The following is a 5,745-nucleotide window of genomic DNA, read 5'->3' on the forward strand; positions in this document are numbered from 1 at the left end:
GCGACGCGTCCGACAAAGAGAACGTTCCAAGGCGGCAGAGGAGGTTACCAGCCGAAGGATGCAGTAGCAATAACAGGTATAGTTCCGCGGCGGCCGAGAAGACTCACCGCATAGGAATCGGGATGCGAGGCGAGGGATGCGGCGGGAAGGCCCCGACGGCTAAACGGAAGAGGCTGCAGGGCCGCCTCGGAATGGTCCAAGCATCGGATGCGATTGGGACGACTACCAGTGCCAACCCCTTATCCCGCGATGCGTCCGATACACAGATAGTTCCAAGGCGGCCGAGGAGCCTCACCGCATATCAATCGGGGTGCGAGGCGAGGGATGGGGCGGGAAGGCCCCAACGGCTAGACGGAAGAGGCTTCAGGGCCACCTCGGAATGGTCCAAGCATCGGACGCGCTTGGGGCGACTGCCAGTGCCAACCCCTTATCCCGCGATGCGTCCGATACACAGATGGTTCCAAGGCGGCCGAGGAGCCTCACCGCATAGCAATCGGGGGTGCGAGGCGAGGGATGGGGCGGGAAGGCCCCAACGGCTAGACGGAAGAGGCTTCAGGGCCGCCTAGGAATGGTCCAAGCATCGGACACGCTTGGGGCGACTACCAGTGACAGCCCCCTATCCCGCGATGCGTCCGATACGAAGATGGTTCCAAGGCGGCCGAGGAGCCTCACCGCATAGCAATCGGGGTGCGAGGTGGGGGATGCGGCGAGATGGCCCCAACGGCTAGACGGAAGAGGCCACAGGGCCGCGTCGGAATAGTCCAAGCATCGGACGCGCTTGGGGCGACTACCAGTGACAACCCCTTATCCCGCGATGCGTCCGATACGAAGATAGTTCCAAGGCGGCCGAGGAGCCTCACCGCATAGCAATCGGGGTGCGAGGTGGGGGATGCGGCGAGATGGCCCCAACGGCTAGACGGAAGAGGCTGCAGGGCCGCCTCGGAATAGTCCAAGCATCGGACGCGCTTGGGGCCACTACCAGTGACAACCCCTTATCCCGCAATGCGTCCGATACGAAGATAGTTCCAAGGCGGCCGAAGAGCCTCACCGCATAGCAATCGGGGTGCGAGGTGGGGGATGCGGCGAGATGGCCCCAACGGCTAGACGGAAGAGGCCACAGGGCCGCCTCGGAATAGTCCAAGCATCGGACGCGCTTGGGGCGACTACCAGTGACAACCCCTTATCCCGCGATGCGTCCGATACGAAGATAGTTCCCAGGCGGCCGAGGAGCCTCACCGCATAGCAATCGGGGTGCGAGGCGAGGGATGCGGCGAGATGGCCCCAAAGGCTAGACGGAAGAGGCTGCAGGGCTGCCTCGGAATAGTCCAAGCATCGGACGCGCTTGGGGCGACTACCACTGCCAACCCCTTATCCCGCGATGCGTCCGATACACAGATAGTTCCGAGGCGGCCGAGGAGGTGGGGGATGCAGCGAGATGGCCCCAACGGCTAGACGGAAGAGGCTGCAGGGCCGCCTCGGAATAGTCCAAGCATCGGACGCGCTTGGGGCGACTACCAGTGACAACCCCTTATCCCGCGATGCGTCCGATACACAGATAGTTCCGAGGCGGCCAAGGAGCCTCACCGCATAGCAATCGTGGTGCGAGGTGGGGGATGCGGCGAGATGGCCCCAACGGCTAGACGGAAGAGGCTGCAGGGCCGCCTCGGAATGGTCCAAGCATCGGATGCGCTTGGGGCGACTACCACTGCCAACCCCTTATCCCGCGATGCGTCCGATACACAGATAGTTCCAAGGCGGCCGAGGAGCCTCACAGCATAGCAATCAGGGTGCGAGGCGAGGGATGCGGCGAGAAAGCCCCAACGGCTAGAGGGAAGAGGCTTCAGGTCCGCCTCGGAATGGTCCAAGCATCGGACGCGCTTGGGGCGACTACCAGTGACAACCCCTTATCCCGCGACGCGTCCGATACACAGATAGTTCCAAGGCGGCCGAGGAGCCTCACCGCATAGCAATCGGGGTGCGAGGCGAGGGATGCGGCGAGAAGGACCCAACGGCTACACGGAAGAGGCTTCGGGGCCGCCTCGGAATGGTCCAAGCATCGGACGCGCTTGGGGCGACTACCAGTGACAACCCCTTATCCCGCGACGCGTCCGATACACAGATAGTTCCAAGGCGGCCGAGGAGCCTCACCGCATAGCAATCGGGGTGCGAGGCGAGGGATGCGGCGAGAAGGACCCAACGGCTACACGGAAGAGGCTTCGGGGCCGCCTCGGAATGGTCCAAGCATCGGACGCGCTTGGGGCGACTACCAGTGACAACCCCTTATCCCGCGACGCGTCCGATACACAGATAGTTCCAAGGCGGCCGAGGAGCCTCACCGCATAGCAATCGGGGTGCGAGGCGAGGGATGCGGCGAGAAGGACCCAACGGCTAGACGGAAGAGGCTTCGGGTCCGCCTCGGAATGGTCCAAGCATCGGACGCGCTTGGGGCGACTACCAGTGACAACCCCTTATCCCGCGACGCGTCCGATACACAGATAGTTCCAAGGCGGCCGAGGAGCCTCACCGCATAGCAATCGGGGTGCGAGGCGAGGGATGCGGCGAGAAGGACCCAACGGCTAGACGGAAGAGGCTTCGGGTCCGCCTCGGAATGGTCCAAGCATCGGACGCGCTTGGGGCGACTACCAGTGACAACCCCTTATCCCGCGACGCGTCCGATACACAGATAGTTCCAAGGCGGCCGAGGAGCCTCACCGCATAGCAATCGGGGTGCGAGGCGAGGGATGCGGCGAGAAGGACCCAACGGCTAGACGGAAGAGGCTTCGGGTCCGCCTCGGAATGGTCCAAGCATCGGACGCGCTTGGGGCGACTACCAGTGACAACCCCTTATCCCGCGACGCGTCCGATACACAGATAGTTCCGAGGCGGCCGAGGAGCCTCACCGCATAGCAATCGGGGTGCGAGGCGAAGGATGCGGCGAGAAGGACCCAACGGCTAGACGGAAGAGGCTTCGGGTCCGCCTCGGAATGGTCTAAGCATCGGACGCGCTTGGGGCGACTACCAGTGACAACCCCTTATCCCGCGACGCGTCCGATACACAGATAGTTCCAAGGCGGCCGAGGAGCCTCACCGCATAGCAATCGGGGTGCGAGGCGAGGGATGCGGCGAGAAGGACCCAACGGCTAGACGGAAGAGGCTTCAGGGCCGCCTCGGAATGGTCCAAGCATCGAACGCGCTTGGGGCGACTACCAGTGACAACCCCTTATCCCGCGACGCGTCCGATACACAGATAGTTCCGAGGCGGCCGAGGAGCCTCACCGCATAGCAATCGGGGTGCGAGGCGAGGGATGCGGCGAGAAGGACCCAACGGCTAGACGGAAGAGGCTTCAGGGCCGCCTCGGAATGGTCCAAGCATCGGACGCGCTTGGGGCGACTACCAGTGACAACCCCTTATCCCGCGACGCGTCCGATACACAGATAGTTCCGAGGCGGCCGAGGAGCCTCACCGCATAGCAATCGGGGTGCGAGGCGAGGGATGCGGCGAGAAGGACCCAACGGCTAGACGGAAGAGGCTTCAGGGCCGCCTCGGAATGGTCCAAGCATCGGACGCGCTTGGGGCGACTACCAGTGACAACCCCTTATCCCGCGACGCGTCCGATACACAGATAGTTCCGAGGCGGCCGAGGAGCCTCACCGCATAGCAATCGGGGTGCGAGGCGAGGGATGCGGCGAGAAGGACCCAACGGCTAGACGGAAGAGGCTTCAGGGCCGCCTCGGAATGGTCCAAGCATCGGACGCGCTTGGGGCGACTACCAATGACAACCCCTTATCCCGCGACGCGTCCGATACACAGATAGTTCCGAGGCGGCCGAGGAGCCTCACCGCATAGCAATCGGGGTGCGAGGCGAGGGATGCGGCGAGAAGGACCCAACGGCTAGACGGAAGAGGCTTCAGGGCCGCCTCGGAATGGTCCAAGCATCGGACGCGCTTGGGGCGACTACCAGTGACAACCCCTTATCCCGCGACGCGTCCGATACACAGATAGTTCCGAGGCGGCCGAGGAGCCTCACCGCATAGCAATCGGGGTGCGAGGCGAGGGATGCGGCGAGAAGGACCCAACGGCTAGACGGAAGAGGCTTCAGGGCCGCCTCGGAATGGTCCAAGCATCGGACGCGCTTGGGGCGACTACCGTTGCCAACCCCTTATCCCGCGATGCGTCTGATACACAGATAGTTCCGAGGCGGCCGAGGAGCCTCACCGCATAGCAATCGGGTTGCGAGGCAGATTATTGGGAAGGGAACCCCCTGGGATGCGGCTCAAGCAGTGCCCAAAGGGACTGGAATGCGGAATCACATCGAGAGACCCAAATGCTATACGAGGGCTCAAATCGAATTATCGATTTGGCCACGACATGGACGCATCGGAACGACTACCTTTGCCGAACCACTCGCAATTGCATCCATACCGAAACCAATAGACATTTCCGTTAGAGCCCTCGCATAGCATTCGGGAATCTCGCATGCCCCTCTAAATCGACCAATGCTGGCGCTCAATGAAAATCCGAGCGCTACCACCGTTCGAGCGCCAGCATTGGTCGAGTTAGAGGGGCACGGGGGAGAATGCTCCAGTCAACACCTCCCCTATATAAGTTATTTGTCCGATTCTCGCACAACCGTAGTCTGCCTCGTCGAATCAAACAACGGTCCCAGATTCCGACTTCCGTTCCGTAGAGACCCAAAAGCTAGATGGAGGCTCGCAAGAAAGAGAGTCGGCGCATAGCAATCGGGTTTCTCGAACGTTTAGGGACCGAGCTCACTTGCGGATAGGGCAAAATCCGCCAAGCAACCCAAAAGCTAGACGGGGGCTCGAATCGAATCGCCTAGGCGGCCACAACAACGACGTGTTGGATCGACTACCAGTGCCAAACCATTCAGCAAGACTAGTCTGTGTCGAGGCCGGATAGAGATTCTCAGAGAGCGCCCGCATAGCATTTAGGAGACCTGCCGCGTCCCTCACACTCGACAAATGGTGGTGCACGTTTATAAATCCGAGCGATCCCAACCCTTTCAAGCACCAACATCGGTCGAGATAGAGGGGCACGGAGGGGGCTGCGTGAGACAACACAGTCCCCTATATAAGTTATTTGTCCGATTCTCACACATCCGAAGAATGGTCATCAAATCGGACAACAGCCCAAACTTCCGACTTCCGTCCCAGAAAGCCCAAGAGCTATCTAAAACGTTCATGGCCGGAACTCGATCACGGCTATACCAGTCCGCCAAGCAACCCAAAAGCTAGACTGGAGCTCTAGTCGAATCACCTCTGTGGCCATTGCAAGGACGTGTTGGAGCGACTACCATTGCCGAACCATTCCGCAGGTCGAGTCCATACCAAGGCCGCATAGAGATTCACGATGAGCTCCTGCATAGCAATCAGGAGACTTGCCGTGTCCATCACAATCGATAAATCCTGGTGCAAGATTTTTGCATCCGAGCGCTCCAACCAGTCGAGCACCAGCATCAATCGACATAAACGGGCACGGGGGGAGGATGCTCGAGAACACTACCTCCCCTATATAAGTTATTTGTCCGATTCTCAAGCAGCCGAAGTCTGGTCATCGAATCGGGTCAAAGACCACAACTTCCGACTTTACCCACAATGCAAGTCATCGAATCGAACATCGGCCCCCGAGTCGGACTCCATGCGTATGTCAGGTCATCGGACCCAAATTCCGCCTTCCTGCGCATGGCGGGCCATCAATATCAACTCGGTCATCGGACCCAAACT

This window comes from Cryptomeria japonica, unplaced genomic scaffold (genome assembly GCF_030272615.1).
Source record: "Cryptomeria japonica unplaced genomic scaffold, Sugi_1.0 HiC_scaffold_54, whole genome shotgun sequence".
NCBI lineage: Eukaryota > Viridiplantae > Streptophyta > Pinopsida > Cupressales > Cupressaceae > Cryptomeria > Cryptomeria japonica.